Here is a 19,957-nt window from a genome sequence, read left to right as displayed (position 1 = left end):
TGAGTTGCAATGGTAGTGGCGTAGGCCGGCAGCTGCAGCGCCGATTGGACCCCTAGCCTGGGAACCTCCATATGCCAAAGGTGCAGCCCTAAATAGACTAAAGACAAAAAAAAAAAAAAAAAAAAAAAAAAAAAAAGATATGAAAAGAAAGATATTTCCAACCATGATTTTACAGTAAAAGAAGCCCATGGGTTTCCAATGTAACACAGATGTGCAAACACAGACATGCATGTTTCTCTGTGACAACTGAACACAATCATATTCATTCAGCAAACACCATAGGGCACCCACCATACACCACGTATCATGGCTGGATCTGGGACGCAAGGATTAATGGCTCAAAGCAGCTCAGAATCAGATGGTGAGAAAAGGCAAGAACACATATGGGGAATAGAGTGAGATGATTCCTGCAGAGGTGGAAACAGACGTCCTAGGGTCCAGGGGAGGACCCCACACAGAGGCTGAGTCAGAGGAGGTGCCACCGAAGAGATTCAGCCTCAGAACTCAGCCTACTTCTCTTCCATGATTTTCTGCCCTCAAGGCTCACTGTTTGAGGTGCCTTCTCTCCATCCTACAGCTTACTCTCCACCATCCCATTCTTTGTCAGCATTCAGAGCACTGAGGATATGCCTTTGACAGTACATATCACTAGAATGGAAGCTGCTTGTTGCCAATGATTATTGTCCATTTGGGTCACTGTTATAACTTCCAATATGCAGAACAGTGCCTACCACATAAGTATGTGCTCGATAAGTATTTGGTTTTTTTTAAAAAAAGGAAAGGAATATAGGAGCCCAATAAAGACTCTTTGATCTAGGTCCTCTTCCTCTGTTCTTTCCATAATTTTATTCAAATATGTAACTTCTATCAAGTGTACTCCCCCCAATTTATATACATCCCCAATTAAACTCTGTAGGTTTATTCAAGGATCTTCCCATCTGTGAATGATGAAAAAAATCCAAGACATAGTGGAGAACATTTGTATGTCAAGATGTGTATCCTAGAATGACATCCACTAATCATCACTAATGATAAATTCATCATTATTAGAAGATGACAGATTTTCTAATTAGTTTATGAATGGCTATCTTTAGATTCCTTTATGTACAATAGAGCCTACTAATTGCAAAATAAGATTACATCTCTTTGGGTCAATTCCTAAGATATTCCTGGCAGACTTTCTTTCTGCTTTCTTTTATATTTCATAAGCATATGTAAATTAGTTTTGTTGTAAATATCCTGTGTTTAAATATACAACACTAAGCAAGAATTTCTCCTGAGGTCTTATGTGACCCTTTTAAATGCAAGCATAATAAGCTTCTGATAAAATTATTCAGAAAGTTCTATTTTTGAACTGAGAGAATTAAGTTCCTTGGGGTCAATATATTTGAGTTTGGTATTTACAACAAGCATTATGCATGAATACATGAAATTATAACTATAAAAATATACTACAAAAGTCAAAAAAATTAGTGTCAACGATACATAATTTACTTACATAGGGGTTTATTTATATTTTTAGTAGCTTCATAATAAAAGAGGGTCAACGTTTGGCCAATCTTTGCTTTATATTTTTGGTGGATACTGGTCTTAGGGCTCACGCTGGTTTTGCTTCTAATCCATTCTGACTTTTCCAATCCTGACCTTTAACTTAATGTAATCTAAACACTTAGACCAGATATCTTCCTGTGCTAACACCATTTCCATCTGTACATCTTCAGGCAAGCTTTAAAGTGGAGGAAGAATATCATTTTTATTTTCATGATAAAAAGGAATGCTAATGAAAAGTGAGGATTGTAGAGGACAAATACTTGGCCCAGATTAACTTAGAAATCAGTAAAATATGACACAGAAAAGTGACAAACAAGAAATCAAGAGAGTTAGGATTCTACTCATGGCTCATAGTTATCTAACTACCTGCTGGGTCTTGGTTTTTCATCAGGGTAATGGACTGACTAATCTCCAGAATCTTTCCACCAGCAATATAATTCTGATTCTATAAAATGTTCATACCTCCTAAAATCTGGGAAATTATCATAGTGAACGTGAGGCCAAGTTTCATTGGGTTTTAGGTTTTATTATAATAATCATTTCATACATTAAACATAAGTTTTTTGTTTTTGTTTTTTGTCTTTTTGCCTTTTCTAGGGCTGCTTCCCTCGGCATATGGAGGTTCCCAGGCTAGGGGTCGAATCGGAGCTATAGCCGCTGGCCTAAGTCAGTGCCACAGCAACGCAGTATCTGAGCCACTTCTGAGACCTACACCACAGCTCACAGCAAGGCCGGATCCTTAACCCACTGAGCAAGGCCAGGGATCGAACCCGAAACCTCATGGTTCCTGGTCGGATTCCTTAACCACTGTGCCACGACGGGAACTCCAAGTTTGTTATCTTAATTTGCAATAATACTGGAGTTCCCATCATGGCGCAGCAGAAATGAATCCGACTAGGAACCATGAGGTTGAGGGTTCAATCCCTGGCCTCACTCAGTGGGTTAAGGATCCGGTGTTGCTGTGAGCTGTGGTGTAGGTCGCAGACGTTGCTCGGATCCTGAGTTGCTGTGGCTGTGGCTATGGCCGGCAGCTGTAGCTTTGATTAGACCTCTAGCCTAGGAACCTGCATATGCCATGGGTGTGGCCTTAAAAAGAAAAAAAAATGCAAAATACTCTAAAATAAATTAAGATGGAATGTGTCATATTAAGTAATCTGGAAATACATCTCTAAACAGTAATTAGGACATTTCTTAATGCCTTCTCTTACCATTACTAAACCCCTACTCCTTTGTTCTTAGCAGGCACAGGATGAGAAATGGTGTTATTAAAAATGAAAATACTGTGCTCGCTTCGGCAGCACATATACTAAAAAAAAAAAAAAAAAAAAAATTGGAACGATACAGAGAAGATTAGCATGGCCCCTGTGCAAGGATGACACGCAAATTCGTGAAGCGTTCCATAAAAAAAAAAAAAAATGAAAATACTACAAAATAGTGAATTACATATATTTTAACGGGCCATCAAGTTTATTTTCTTTTATTAAGACAATTACTTTTAACAAATCAGCGTTGCCCTTAAATTCTGTCTTAAAGTGACCACTTGAAACCACGAACACTAGATCCCTTTATGTATAAGACAGTCTTAGTGAGGACTATATATAACTTTGACGATGATAGAAAATATAACACAAGGACAACTGGAGATGTTCATAATAAAAAATAATAACCTGGAGAATAAATACTCTTAACTGCATAAAAGTGGCCTGGCTTCTTTCTGGGGACAAAAGATCATGGTAAAAGTATAAAGAAATAAGCTCATTTTACCATTACATTTCTTATGATGACAAATTAAAGGCCAATTTAGAAGTATGGATATAAAAGTGTAAGAAATAAATACAGGGAAAATGACTTAGTGAAGATAATTATGATTGTAACCATGAAAAAAATAATTTCCTTTTCACGCATCCATATTTTCAAGTCCTCACACCTTTAGTCTCATGCACTTGGGACTTCCCTATTTCTAAATTTTCACAATAGTAAAATCAAGTCTATCTTAATTTGACAATATATGTCATCAGCTATTCAATGTCTTTGACCATTAAAATATCATTCTTTATTTCCTCAAATTTACAATGACAAATTTGCAAAGGCAGGCTGAAATATTCTTTTCTTTCTTCAACAGTTGAATTAGATATTTCACACTAAGTTTGTACAGAGTCCTGGAGCATGGCTGAATCATTCTTATCCTTTCCTTACCCATGCCTGTCCTATTAATTTTATTCATTTATTTATTTTTTATTTTTGTCTTTTTAGGACTGCATCCACAGCATATGAAGGGTCCCAGGCTAGGGGTCAAATCAGAGCTGTAGCCTCTGGCCTACACCACAGCCACAGAAACCCGGGATCCGAGCCTCATCTGCAACCTATACCTCAGCTCATGGAAACACTGGATCCTTAATCCACTGAGCAAGGCCAGGATGTAACCTGCATCCTCATGGATGCTAGTCAGATTCTCAGGTTTGTTTCCACTGAGCCAGGACGGGAACTCCTAATTTTAATATTAGACATTAAACATGACAACTTTCATATCTTTAGCTACCCTAAGTGAACTTTTAGAATATGTCCTTATAATTTAGTTTCTAAATCTCGCTTCCGTGCTAGACTGATCTTTCCCTATTCTTTTAGATACCATTTTCATTCCACAGGACATTGTCTCCATTTTGATGAAAATGGACCTTACTATGCACCAAGTTTTCTTCAAATTATTTCTTACTTAAACACCAGGCAAGAGTTTTAGAAAAGTATAGAGGTGTTTTCTAACTTCCTTAAGAATGTACTCACTACCGTGTTAAAGTATCTTTTTTCTTCCTAATAATCTTCTTTATTATCTTTTATTCATGCTTCTCCCATTTACATATGATGCAAAATCACCTTTCTCCCAAACCTTTTCCTTACAGAATATTCATTTGTAAGTGAAAACATCCTGATATGTCTCCAAATAAAATATACTTTGTTCTCAAACTGGAATGCAAGAGGTTTAAAAAGAGTGAAAGCAAAACCAATCTGTATTCTGACTTCCTTTTACCCTCCTTTGAAGGATCAAAGGGCTAGTTATCCCTTCATGAGCCAACACTGATCAAATCCTGCTGTGTCCTCACTACCCCTAAACCTGGGGAGGGGGCCCTTAGTTGAAACAGCCTGAAACCCTGTTCTCAGGGAGGATCCCCTCTACCAGAAGAGAGAGGCATGAATTGAAGAGTGATGACAATAAATAGAAAATGTAAAATTCAACCCAGAAAAGTGCTACAGAGGAGAGGTACAACGAGCAATTATAGCTAGTAACAGGGTTACAGGCCCAGTCCTGTGGCTGGGAGATGCTGAAATTTCTCTTTGCTTCCTCTAACCAAATTAATCCAGAAAAAGGAGACCTCTTATGCAAAAAAATAGCACTATGTGGATACCTTTTTCACATATAATAAATTTTAAATTCTTGATGACAGACTAATCCATCTTTCTCCCTTTCCTTCCCTTTCCTTCCTTCCTTCCTCCCTTTCTCCCTCCCTTCCTTTTTTCTTTTAAGGGTCACACCTTAGGATATGGAAGTTCCCAGACTAGGGGTCCAATTGGAGCTGCAGCTGGTGGCCTACATCACAGCCACAACAACACTGGATCCAAGTCGCAGCTGAGACCTACACTGCAGCTTCAGGAACGCGGGATCCTAACCCACTGAGTAGGGCCAGGGAGTGAACCCATATCCTCTATTATTTTCTATAAGTCAGAAATTTCATACTGATTTTAGTATACCCTCCATGGGGTAATCAGATATAAGCTGGAGAAAATCAATTCAAATTTAATCACTTAGAGGGTAGATATTGAAAGATACTCTTTCAGCATTACTTCAAATAATGAAAAGCAGACACTGTTAATAAAAAAATTGGTTAAATAAACATTGTTACACACACGCAGTGGGATGACGGTAAAAATAATAAGGTCGTTCTATACATCTTAAAGGAAAACACGTCCAAGATACACTAGTAAATAAAAAAAATCAGACTTCAAAACAGTTTGAACAAAAGAAGTTCTTTGTTATAATTATATGTGCATATAAGGATGCCTATGTAAATAATGATAAATTCATTTATAAGTACAAAGTAATATCTGGAATCACTACACATTGCAGAACATGGTTGGAACTGAGGGAAAAATTTCTTTTCATTCATCACATATTGTTCAGTTTTTTAAAAGAATAAGCATGCAATCTTTTATTGGAAAATGCTAGATCCTGACTAGTTAGTTAGAGTATACTAACTTGCCAGCTTACAAAGAACATGAAGAATCTTCATATTCAATCATAAAACAACTATAGAATTTTATATGAGTGCATAGTTTCAGAAGAAAATTGGCCAAGTGGCAATTTATAAATTCCTTCTACTTACCTGGAAATTTAATATATTACTTTTCAAATGTTATAAATTGGGATCTAATTTTTATTTCACTATGTGAGATTTTATGATAGTGATGCCAACATATCCCCAAATAAGAGTTAACCATTACTTGGTATACAACCATAATATTACAGAGTGTAGACTTCTCTGGCAAAGAAAGAATACCCTTCAATATCACTCAATAATGTATTTCTCTACTCTGTAATCAAAGAAGAAAATATATCATATATCCACAACCCAAGTTCACAGTCACATACACCAACTGCAGGTCCTAAGAAGATGCAGTACACTTATGCAGTAGAATACTACTCAGCCATAAAAAGAATGAAATATGCCATTTGCTGCAACATGGATGCAATTAGAGATTCTCACACCAAGTGAAATGAGTCCAGAAGACAAAGACAAACACCATATATCACTTATATGTGGAATCTAAAGTATGGCACAAATGGCTACAAAAGAGAAACAAACTCACAGACATAGAGAACAGACTTGTGGTTGCCAAGGAGGAGTGGGGAGGGAGTAGGAAGGACTAGAAGTTCGGGGTTAGTAGTTGCAAACTATTACATTTAGAATGGAAAGCAAAGGTACTACTGTATAGCACAGGGAACTGTGACCAATTTCCTGGAATAGACCATGATGGAAAATAATATTAAAAAATGTATATATATATATATATCTGATTCACATTGTTGAACGGCGGAGATTGGCACGACATTGTAAATCAACTACAGTTTAGTAAAAAAATTAAAAAAAAATTTGCTGAATTTTATCTAATAAGTCAATGAATAACATCTGCCTTTATTCAGTCAAAACCAGCCTTTCAATTCTAATTCACTGTGACTCTCTACTCATCACAAGATACACTAGTACATATTCAATGTTGTTTGAGTTTATTATGATATGCTGTTAGCTATAATAACTTTACAAACCATTGCACAGAATTGCACAATAACGAGTAAGAAACCTGTGAGTCAGTCAGGTCTAAATACTCCAAATGTTTTTAACCCAACAGAGTAACTCTGCTGGGCTTATACAGAAGAGCCATGCTCCACCAGTTTAAACAAATGGTTGCTAAAGGTCAGAATAGAGCAGTGCACAGGGGTTGACAGATATTCTTCTCATTGCTCTATCTTAGAGTAAAAGCACATGAGGAAAACAAATTTTTAATTGCCATTTATTCATTTTCAAATTTCTTCTGCCTTCTTTCTACACCTCTAATCAGTTCAGATAAGTTCATCTTGAAATAGTAACATCTTGTAGTGGCAATATAGCAAAAACCAAAAACAAACAAAAAAATCAGAACCCTGGCTTTGAATCTCAGCAGCCTTAGTATATACCTGGGTTTGGTATGTATGGGTTTCCCTCATTTTTCTACATGTGAAATACATTTAATAATACCTTCTTCACCATGCCATTGTATTGTATGCCCAGGGCAGTGCCTATGATCTGTGGGGTTCTAAGAGGTAAATAATTAACATTAATATACTGCTTTTGTAAATCCATGCCATGAAATGTATCTATGTAGTTAAAGTTCACATCATAACTAAGATTAAAGTTACTAGGCTTATGTTAACAAGTAAAAGTGCTTGTGCTACTGTTCTATCTTGAATTCTGAGAGGTTTACTCATTAGCTTAGTTGAAGGATATTGACTATCCCCTTAAAGTGCTAGCAACATTGAATCTTTGCTTCTGCTGATGACGTGAGGAAACCTTTCAGGTTTGTTTGTCAATACTGAGTAGAGATTGATAGGGACATCCAAAGACAGCATTAGTGTCATGTACCTGATTCTGCAATTACAAGTTTATCACTAAAGGAATATTGCCTACAAGCCTACCGTATACATAAAGGCCTGTCTCTGGGAACCCTGTCCCGGCAAAAGCTAAAATATCTTTGTATAGCTCACAGGAAGCATCCTGACCAGGCCTCCCTGTGAATGATTGCCAGAAGGAAGAAATTAACACATCACCTCCAGAGGGTGACAGGAACCAGGAAATGTTTGACTTTACTCCCTCCCCTTTTAGTGTAAAAAAGCCTGAATTCTAACTTGGGGAAGATGGTTCTTTGAGACATGAGTCCACCATCTTCTCAGTCTGCTGGTTTCTGAGTCCAACCTCAATACTTTGCCACAACCACTCCTCTCTCGAATTATTGGCCTGTCGTGTGGTCAGCAATATGAGCTTGGATTTTTAAACATGCTTTCTTTCCCAATGGATTTGAGGAAATATTATTGTGCTATAGAAAAGAATGACATTGTGATATATGCTACAACGTGAAGGGGCCTGAAAGCATTATGCTTGGTGAAATAAACCAGACACTGAAGGAAAGATATTGTAGGATTTTACTTACATGAGGTGTCTAAGCAAATTCGTAGAGGCAAAGAGTAGAATAGGGGTTACCATGGGATGGAAGGAGGGGGTGGAGGAGGGAGTTATTGTTAAATGGGTACCGTTTTTGTTAAAGATGAACAAAAAGATCTGATGTAGATAGTGGTGATAATTACTTCAACTTTGTGTGTATGCCACTGAACTGCACAATTACAGATGGTTAAAAGGATAAATATTGTTATGTATATTTCACCATAACAAATAAAAAATTTGAGAAAGGGCAGAGAAATGTATACAACAGCACATGTGTGTGTTTGTGTGTGTGCATGTGTGAAAGAGGGGGAGCGACAGAACTGGAACTAAGTGAAAATAAGACAAAGAAAACAGTTCAAAACTGGGTAACTGCACACGATCCATGCCATCAGGTCCAACACGGTGATTAAAGGTAACATGCAAATTTCGTTCTGATTTTCTTAGCAGCCAAAACCAAAAATTTACACTATCCATAACATAAACAAAGCAACAGCCTGGGAAAAGCACCAACAAAGAAACCAGAGGAAAGTATCACCAGGGATTCCTCACAAAGGAAATAGCCTGTGATGCAGTGGCCAGTTTCCTCAACGGCATTTGCATAATAAACATCAAAACAGGCTCCTCTTTTGCTGGTATTTGTATAGAATAACTTTTTTATATTTGTAGTTCTCCCTAGAGAAAGTGTAGATTCAATACCTGGGTAGGAAAAAAACCTTCAATAATTTGCCATTTCTTTCTCTTAAGCAGTTTTGGTTCCTATGTTTGCTAACTGTAGCCTGCAGGCTTCTTTTATGGCCAAAATGCAGGCCAATGAATGGGACTCTAAAAGAACCCCACATCACAGAACCCACATTTGTGAATTACTATGCTCAGCACAAGTCAGACCACAAAAAAGAGTGTAAAGGTTGTTGGAATTTTAATACAGTGTATTGGAAAATAAAGGTTAGAAATACTAGCTTTCCTTGGCAAGCAAGTGGCTGAAGAACAGAATGTATTTAGGATCAGAGGTTTGGTTACAACCTCACCGGCTTCAGTGAGACCAGAGACAGATGTTCCTGCCTCAGCTGCAGGGATGCATTTTTCACCAGGCCTAGAAGGGGGGTGTTTTTGCTTTGGGTTAATGTGAGTCACACACGGAAATCGTTACCCACAGGTTGAAATATGGCCCAGAAAAAAACAAGTAAGTCCTTTTTTTGGTTGGAACACTTTACAGTTGACCCTTGAACAACTCTGGGGTTAATCCACATATAATTTATAGTCAGCTCGCCTCTCCTGGTTCTGCATCCATGGCATCAACCAACCACAGACCTACATGTAGCTCTGTATTTACTATTGAAAGGATCCATATACACATGCAACAAGGCAGTTTAAAACCCATGCTGTTTGAGAGTCAACTGTATTTATATGTTTGCAAACAGTAGACAATGTCTCGTTCTGATCTTTACGTTTTTAGCTAGGAAAAACATGCATATGAATTATTTTTATGAAGAAATACTAAGACATAAGAGCAGTTGATTTTATTGTGTAAACAGGCCCCCTTGGTGTTGGCTACTTAGGTTACAGATGTAGAAGGCAACTGGAGAGGAGTTCCCATTGTGGCTCAGCAGGTTAGGAACGCCATGTTGTTTCTGTGAGGATACAGGTTTGATTCCTAGTCTTGCTCAGGGGGTTAAGGATCTGGCATTCCGCAAGCTTTGGCATAGGACTCAGATGTGGCGTAGATCCATTGTTGCTGTGGCTGTGGCAAAGGCTGGCAGCTTCAGCTCAATTTGACCCCTAGCCCAGGAACTTCCATATGCTGCACGTGCAGCTGTTAAAGAAAAACAAAACAAAACAAAAACCTAGTGAAAAAAAAGTCAGTTGGAAAAAGGAGGTGACTTGAAGAACATTTTGTTCAGCTGTACTATAGTCTCAGAACAATAATGCCTCATTTATATAAAAACACTGAGGAGTGAGTTCTGAAAAATAAAATTTCCATTAACTAAAATTTTACCTACATAAGCACCAGGGGTTTATTCATTTAACTATTTGGGTTGAAAATCTATTTATTTTCTATGTATCTCTAAATGGGGGGGGGGGGGCACATATTTTAAAATAAATTTTTTAAATTTGGAATTATTTTAGATTTACAGAGAAGTTACAAAGATAGTAAAGAAAGTTTTCATTACCCTTGACCAAGCCTCCCTTAATGTTCCACCATATGTGGAACATTATACTAAGAAATTAACACCAGTGCATGATTATTAACTGAACTGCAGACTTGAGTACATTTCACCAGTTTTTCCACTAGTATTGTTTAACTATTCCAAGATCCAGTTCAGGGTCCGTGCTGCATTCAGCATCACTGATTTTTGAACTAATATTTATAATGTGAATTGATATTATCTTAAAAACTCATGTTTCAACACTATAAACATCAATTATTTTTTTACCATAATTTACTGATTCCTTCAGGGTTTTTTGAAATGAGTTGCACTCTTTGAATCTCATAATAACTGGCCCCAGTCAGCTATAAATTTGAGAACATTCTCATATTATTCATGGTGTTTGGACTATTTCTTCTGCAGGTGATAAAACTGGTCACAGAGTTGAAGCTTTGTGATCATTGTTATTGTCAATGATGTTTTGCTATTGTCCACAATTGTGATTTCTTAGTTACAAAACCCAACAGGATATTTTTCATTCTTGTTTGTAATCTCCTTGGGTCCTTTGATAGAATTAAATAGTGCTTTCATTCAAAAAATTTTTTTTCTTGGACTCAGTGACCTTACAGTCTCCTGGGCTTGTTCTGTGGTGACCTCATTACCTCTTATTTGTCTTACTCTCTGGCTATTCCCCTCATTCTTCCCTCATAAAACGTGCCACAAGGACTGTCATTAATATCATTCACTTCTCTCTGACACCCACAACGTCTTAGTCCAGCACCAAGCTTACACTTCAAACGGACCACTGCTGGATATGTCCAAACTGAACTGATCATCTTCACACTTACACTTGATCCTTTCCTTCCTTTGCCCTCTATTTATGATACTTTAAATATTGCAAACTTTGTCCTTTTCTTGACTTTCTGCTCTCTTTCTCAATACTATGTATATTCAGTCAGCTGTCAACATTTATTGACTGAATCTCTGCTAGATCTTATTAATTTGTCCCCATTAATCCTTTAACAGTGCTGCTATCATCCTAACTATTGCGGGTTTTTGTAAGTTGTGAAACAAATATATGTCACTCTCTGCCTGTGCTATTAAATCCCCTCTTTCCTAGACTCCTCCTCCTTTCTCTGTTGGATGTGAAGCTGCATCATTTCTCTTCCCAAAGCCCACATCTGACCACATCATCCGTGTGTCTTTATGTCTTGCCCCCCTCCTTGATGTCTTTCTCTCTTCCTTGATATCTGTGGAATGAAAAGCCTTTGTCTGGCATTAGATTCCTTTCGAATGGTCCCATTCAGATGCTCCAGCTCTCTCTTTTTCATTAACTGCAAGCATCCTAGAAGCCAAAACATGTTATTTGTCTTTCTCTGTCTGACTTACTTCACTGCGTATGATAATCTCTAGGTTCACCCATGTTGCTACAAATGGCATTATTTCATTCTATTTTATTGTCAGTTAATATTCCACTGTTAAATATATACCACTTCTTTATCCATTCCTCTGTCAATGGACATCTAGGTTGCTTCCATGTCTTAGCTATTGTAAATAGTGTTGCAGTGAACATACACAGGGGTGCATGTATCTTTTCAAATTATGGTTTTCTTTGAATATATACCCAGGGGTGGGACTGAAGTATCATATGGCAGTTTTTAGTTTTTTAAGGAACCTCCATACTGTTCTCCATAGTGGTTGCACCAATTTACATTCCCACCAACAGTGTAATAGGGTTCCCTTTCCTTCACACCCTCTCCAGAATTTATTCTTTGTAGACTTTTCGATAGCGTTCATTCTCTCTAGTGTGACGTGATACCTCATTGTAGTTTTGATTTGCATTTATCCAGTAATTAGTGGTGTTGAGCATCTTTTCATGTGCATTTTGGCCATCTGTTTGTTTTCTTTGAGATTGCTTTGGTTTCTTGTATCACATTTTACTCTGTGATACAAGGGTATCACATTTACATTTTATCTAAATCACTCATGCATGTTTCTCATCTCACCTATGAAATGACTTCAAACTCCTTTGGACAATTGTCTGACATATCTTTTGCTCTCCCAAGGGCTCAACCTCTCTTTCCAGGGGTCTGGTTCACTGATGTGACTCAGCTACCTGCTGCCACAATCACATCTTGGACCTTGCTAGGACCAATTCTCAACTTTAAACATTCTGCTCTCTCAACATCACTTTCTCTCATGCTCACTCACTCTAGGAGTCTATCTTCACAATTCTTTAGCCCAGAAGTACCCACAGCTCATTAACTCTACCCCCTTACCTATGTAGATTTCACAGACTAGGATTCATTATAACCAGTGTGACATACACCCTCAGGGCATCTGCCCTTTTTTTTTTTTTTTTTTTTTTTTGCTATTTCTTGAACTGCTCCCACGGCATATGGAGGTTCCCAGGCTAGGGGTCAAATTGGAGCTGTAGCCACCGGCCTATGCCAGAGCCACAGCAACGCGGGATCCGAGCTGCGTCTGCGACCTACACCACAGCTCAAGGCAACGCCGGCTTTAACCCACTGAGCAAGGGCAGGGACCGAACCCGCAACCTCATGGTTCCTGGTTGGATTTGTTTACCACTGCGCCACAACGGGAACTCCCATCTGCCCTTTTTTGAGTGTTCAAACTCATTTGGCAAAACTCTAACCCCAGTTAAATCTCGCTCTCCACTCATCTGCTACTTATATCCAAACAGCTGAACGCGGCTGGAGAAAAATCACACAGGATGTTAACTGATTTTGAATTAAATTTATGCTCTTGAACCTCCAATAAATCCTCAGGATTGCTTGCAAGTCCTTATATTTTTCTGATTAATTAATTCACCCACTCTCTGAGGCTACCGTTTTGCAAATTTCCTTTCTCCTCTAACATCTTTTCTACCTTCTCATTGTTCTCAGCTGATGATAATATTTATGAGAAGTGACCAAGAGAGAATTTCCACATTTTCCTGTAATTTTCACATCTGCCACCTTGGGTCTGTGTCCGTCTAAATGCACCTCTCCCCATTTAACAATTTCCCCTGCCCAACCCTCCTTTCTGCTCATGCTCATACTTTCCTGCCTATTCAAAGACTTTAATCCTATAATTATCCTCTATCAAAATTTTCCTTTTAAACTCTTGATTGGGCCATTCTCAATAGCACATACACTTGTGATATCATCTCCCTTAAAAAAAAGAAAAAGGTAACCCCACATCTTCTCCAAACAGCAGCATATTCTTGAAACCATTTCTCTGACCCTTTTATGTCAAAATTCTTCAAAGGAGTTACCCACCCTTTGAAGTTTCTTATTCTCTGTCTCTGTCTCTGTCTCTCCTTTTTTTTTTTTTTTTTTTTTTGCTTTTTAGGGTTGCACCTGCAGCATATGCGGTTCCCAGGATAGGGGTCGAATCAGAGCTACATTGGCCGGCCTACACCACAGCCACAGCAATGCCAGATCCGAGGTGCATCTGAGACCTACACCACAGCTCATGGCAACACCAGATCCTTAACCCACTGAGCAAAGCCAGGGATCGAACCTGCAACCTCATGGTCACTAGTTGGATTCGTTTCCACTGCACCATGATGGGAACTCCTCTCATTCTCTCTTGAATCTACTCAAATTATGTTAATTATATTTTAGTCTTAACCATTCCAAGGTGCCTGCTCTTGACAAGGGCACCAGTGAACGTCATTGTCTAATCCAGTAAGACTTCTTGACCTTCGTTTTTACTCTGTTTCTAAAAAACATGTGGCAGGAATTTTTTCACTCTCCCCTTCCTAAAACCAATTCTTCCCTTGGCTTCTATGATTCCACACTTTCTCAGCCTTTTCCCTATTTCACTGATCACCTCTTTTCTGTCTCCTTTATTATCTCTGCTTTCTCTTTTCTACATCTAAAATTTAGCAACCCCATGCCTCCATCTTCAGCCCCCTTCTCTTCTCTACTGAGCCAAGTCCCATGGCTTTCTAAAATATCTATAACCTGGCCACTCCCAATCTATATCACCAGCCCTAACACACTTTTCTGTAACCCGACCTTTTTGTCTTTTTAGGGCTGCATCCACAGCATCTAGAGGTTCCCAGGCTAGGGGTTGAATGGGACCTGTAGCTGCTGGCCTACACAACAGCCATAGCAACACAGGATCTGAGCCACATCTGCGACCTACACCACAGCTCACAGCAAGGCCGGATCCTTAACCCACTGAGCGAGGCCAGGGATCAAACCCACAACCTCATGGTTTCTAGTCGGGTTCATTAACCACTGAGCCACCATGGAAACTCCCTCTGTACCCAAACCTTGAATATTCAATTGCTTACCCAGTGTCTCCAACTGCATATCTAATCAGCCTCTCAAAGGTATCATGTCCCAAACTGGACTCTTGGTCCAATCAGCTCTTTTCACCAAATATACACTATCTCAGTAAAAGGCACTTCAGTCATTCAGATGCTCAAGCACAAAAACTGGAATCATTTTTGATGCTTTTCTTTTTCTCACACCCAAAATTAAAACAAAAACAAAACCAAAAACCCACCAACCAAACAAACAAATCTTGTCAATTCCACCCTTGGTAGATATCTTGCAATCAATCTCTACTCAACAACCCATCCTCACTACTGCTCAAGTTCAAAGTACGACTATATCTTATCTGAATTTCTGCAACTGACTGCTGAATGGTCTCTTTTACCCTGTTCATCTCCCATTTATGTCCTTATTTGATACATGTTCCATCACTTCTCAATAACAGTAGCATCATAGTAGTAAATGTTTACATACTACTTATTGTTTGAAGTATTTTACATATATTAACTCATTTAATCTTCAAAACAAACTTATGAATTAAGAATTTCATTATTCTCACTTCATATATAGAGACACTAAGGTACAGAGAGGTTGAAACCCTTGGCATGGTCACCCAGTAAGTATCACTTTTATCAACCATTGGGATGTAAAAAATTCTAACTCCCTTGTACAACATACTTGCTCCACTGGAAGATAAACTCCAAAAGGGCAGGAACTTTGTCTGGTTGTCATTGTATTGTCATAGTCCCTGAACTGCAGACACTCTGTAACTAATACTGAATAGGTAAAAAAAATGAATGTGTCCATTTCTGGTTGTCCCCCTTCCCCTCCTAATTGTTCAGAAGTAACTAATTAATTAATTAAATCAATTCATTGAATTATGACCTAAACAATTTAGAATAAATAAGCTCAGTGTGAAATCATGAAGGGTTTCCCTCTGAATGAAGTCTTGAGACACAATCTGCTGAGTAACATCCATTTTGGATTCTCAAGACTTTTTTTTTTTTTTTTTAATGTATGCCTTGTTCCTCATTGTGCTAGACAGGAATGACCACCAGACTAGCGAACTCATATTTTACTCAGAAGTTTAGAGCAATAATAATATTATAAGGTGAATTCAAAAATCGGCTTATGGGTGCGACCCTAAAAAGCAAAAAAAAAAAAAAAAAAAAAAAAAAAAAAAAAAAAAAAAAAAAAATCAGCTTAAAACCCTCAAAGATAGGATGAATTCTTATGAATACAAATACCAGTTGGTTCAGGTGCATCATTATCCTCTGGAAAAAAGAGCAGAGAGTAAAGTTTTAGAGGGAATTATGGAAACATAAAATTCCATTATTGCTTAGTGGGACAATGGATTTAGCTAAGGAGTCTGCTGGAAAATGCCCTGGGAAAGAGTTTATAAGCCATTTCTCAAATATTCTAATTCATAAAACGATCTTTTTGTATGCAAGTGGTTTTTGTTGGCTTTCACTGGGAAGACTTTGACCCATCAGGTTGCAAAGCTCTTCCTGGTGTCCCTCAGTAGGGTTTCTCTAACCACCAATGCACAGACCCTCGAAACACTGTGTTGGAAGTGAGGAATCCCTACTCCACTTCCCAGACACCTGTTTTCCTCACCACTGATTTTCTTCCATGTCCCTTTGTATGCATTTCATCTTTCAAACACTTTGAGGTTTACTCTGCGTGTATGGCATTACTTTAAGTGCTTCGTACAAAATATCTCATTTAATCCTTCGAACAATCCAATGAGAAGAGGACACTAAGGCCCAGAGAGCTAAGTGACTTGCCAAAGCTCTGCCATGTCCACAAGTACCCTCTCTTCTGGGATGTGAGAAGAAGCAAAGGATGGTGGATATTCTTTGGTGAGGAAAACACACAGGTGCTTGAAAAGAAGGCATGTGGACACCTGGAAAAATCACTTGCACCATTTACACAGAGTAAACATGTTCCATGCTGCTGGTCTCTTACTTTCAGAACTGTTGTCTAAGGATAGGCAGGTGACCTAATATGCCATTAGACTGATTTCATCAGGAGCAGCCTGACCATTATTTGGAGAGAGAATAGAGGGAGGAAAAAATGAAAAGCATATGTGACAGGATTGGGAAAAGATAAAGAATAAGACCTGGAAAGGAACTAAAATATGTCTATGTAGATAACATTAGTTAGGACATATTGTAAATAGAAAATCTGTCAATATATAGATGGACAGGGGTTCAGAGTGATAGGAAAACACCCAATAATCCATACATTGAAGGATAGGAAGCCTTGGGTCTGTATGCATAATTTAGCAATATTTCTGCTACTGACATTATGATTATAAAAATCAAGCTTCTCAAAAGTTAAGTCAAAATAGTATAAATGCTTAGATACTTAAATTCCTTTGGACAGGAAATTCTTGTGGAGACTCACTGTACTTTAGGCACTCTGGTTATGCTGGAGGCAACACAAAGGTTATCAACTCAGAATGACCCTGACCCTCATACAGCCTAAATCCAACAAGAGTCCATAAATTTTCAGTATGTTTTATGTTTCCTAATATTTGATTTATTTGGATTTGAGAGGCTAGAAATCAGAGGCCATTTCCCCCTAAAGAGTTATGTCTGCTCTCTAAAGAGCAGACAATGAATTATGGTGCCTTGGATAGATCCCAAAGCTATTTGGCAAAATGAGATGGAAACTATAACAATTTCCCACCTGATTTTAGTTGTTCTATAGAGAGAAAAATCTATATTTTATCGTAAGTTAATATTAGCTAGCAGTGGTATATGACCATTTCTATGTAGTTCTTACTTGAAATAGAAACATCTAAAAATTAAAGGTTCATATGTAATCTTACCATAGTTCCATCTTTAGTTCGGGGAACAAAAAAAATTCACCCCAACTTTTTGCTTGGAAATTTTCCACTCACGTCTTTGCTCTAAAATGTCTAGACAGTTTTTGACTTTTAAAAAGGCCCTTATATCCATTCTTAAATGTTTTGTGGGCTATGAGATCTGTAACTCACTTCCTGTCTGGCAGAAGAATTGTCTAGTTGGTATGCAAAATTCCCTCTTATAATCCCTGAATGTTTGAAACCAGCCACACACACACACACACACACACAAAGACAATGTTTAGAGCAGAAACAGACTCCACCTGGGCTATGGCATATTAGAGTTCATATTTTCCCAGTCACAGAAGGATATAAAAATCATTTTCACAGATGAAGCGAAGAGCATGTGTGTGTCCATCACACCACATTCATCCTGAAACAAGAAAAGAGGCATCCATGTTTCCTAAAATGGACCTTAGAGAGCTAAGTACAGTTGACCAGATGCTTACTCTCCACTCGCCCCCAGGGAGGACTCTCGCCTCCGCTCTGGTTAGTAGAGACATGCATTAGACCTTAGTTCTCATTTTCGACCACACTTGGGTTGTTGAGGAAGGAAGCATCCCTCTCACCCACCCTCTCTGTGTGAACCTGTGTTCCCTAAGGGGGTCCTGAGGAGTCCAGGTTCAGGGCTCAGTGGAGGACCCCAGAACATCACAGGCTGGGAAGTGATTCCTATATCCTGAGTACCAGAAACCACACGGCCACAAGACACAAATCCATATTTCATAATTCTTTCTATACATTTTCTTTTCTTTATTTTTTTCTCCTTTACCCCTTCAAGGAGCTCTTGCATCATTGCTAAGATCCTTGAATAGCCCCTTAGCAACCATTTTAAATGGGATTACTTGCAACTGTTCTCTATTTAAGGGTGTTACATTAAAAAAATCCCAGTATAGGCATTCCCATCATGGCTCAGCGGAAAGGAATCTGACTAATATCCATGAGGACATGGGTTCAATCCCTGGCCTCACTCAGTGGGTTAAGGATCCGGCGTTGTGTAACAGTGGTGTAAGCTGCAGAGGTGGCTCAGATCCCGCATTGCTGTGGCTGTGGCATAAGCCAGCAGCAACAGCTCCAATTTGAACCCTAGCCTGGGAACCTTCATATGCCGTGGGCAAGCCTAAAAAGAAAAAAAAAAAAAATTCCCAGAATAGATAGAAACAAACTAAGTGGGATGGGGAGTTGGGGAGGAGGCAAGGTATATAAAATATATTTTTCAAACATATTTAAAGATTATAAAATTATATAAAGGTGAACTGGAGTTCCCCTTGTGGCACAGCAGGTTAAGGATCTGGCAATGTCACTGCAGCAGCTCAGGTCATGGCTGTGACACGGGTTTGATCCCTGGCCCAGAACATCCACAAGCTGCAAGTGCAGCCAAAAGGAAAAAAAGAAAAAGATGAGCTGATTTTCCCGAACAACATCATGGTCTAAAAAGTCAATGTTTTTCAAAATCCACTTGGTGGTCTCCTAATCAGCCTGTCCTTCCAGCCTGCCCCTGAGCATTCATGAACATTCATCCATTTGTCCTCATGGATGACCCAAGCTAAACTATCTCCTAGGAATATTTGATTATAAGGTTTTATTTACAAATATTTTGCAATATAGAATCATATTCCTAGTCATCTCAATGACATATTTAAAATAGGTACAATAAGTCTTTTAATGCAAAACAAACAACAAAGAACTACAAAACATTGTGGCTACATTAGGGCCTTAGCACACAGATTTAATAATTGGATCAAAGTACTTTTGATTTAATAAAGAAAAAGTAGGTCTTGAGTTCATTTCCTTTAAAAAGTTCAAACTATATCTGATTGCAGTCAATTGTTTTCAGAACAAAGGAAGGCGCATGAAATTCAAGAAGCTTGCTTGAAGTCTGTTTTTCACATTTGTTTTTCCCTAGGATTTTGTAATAACGGTATTTGTCATTTGTTTGCAAAATAGCACTGAAATGACAAATTCTTTCCCCTGCCACTGGATTCACAAAAGAGAGCAAATCCTTCTATCCTTTAATATTCTATTTATTGTAATAATAGATATTTCCATGAGACAATATGATTCAGTACCTGACACATAATACTTACTCAATAAATATTTGTTCAATTAAACTGAATGTTTAAGCTTGTGTACATTTCTAAGGGCTAATATTTGTCAAGACCTCTGAGTACCTTCTTTGCCATTAAAGAGGTTCCCTGTCATTGCAACAAGTCTTTGTTTGGGGAAGATTATGGAACCACCCTTGGGAACAGTGCTATGAAATTTTAAATTAATATGTTAGCACAGGAAATAAGGTTATTAAAGCTAAGAGTCACTACACATAGACAGATCTATTGATCATAATTTAATAGAAAT

General features: G+C 38.2%; 1 protein-coding gene and 1 pseudogene across 50 annotated transcripts in view; one reads left to right on the top strand and one right to left on the bottom strand.

Moving 5' to 3' along the window:
• The window catches only part of RIMS1 (regulating synaptic membrane exocytosis 1), a 462,151-nt gene that overhangs the window by 415,871 nt on the left and 26,323 nt on the right, over positions 1-19,957 (bottom strand). The gene's annotated exons all lie outside the window — the stretch shown is intronic.
• Positions 2,871-2,958, top strand: LOC146406073 (U6 spliceosomal RNA; annotated as a pseudogene).

The sequence above is a fragment of the Sus scrofa genome, chromosome 1 (genome assembly GCF_054392235.1).
Source record: "Sus scrofa isolate SSC_HxYL_T2T_F1_AM1 chromosome 1, Sscrofa_HxYL_maternal_Yorkshire_Landrace_v2.0, whole genome shotgun sequence".
NCBI lineage: Eukaryota > Metazoa > Chordata > Mammalia > Artiodactyla > Suidae > Sus > Sus scrofa.
The sequence above is the reverse complement of the archived record's forward strand: the minus strand, read 5'-3'. Positions and strand labels throughout refer to the sequence as shown.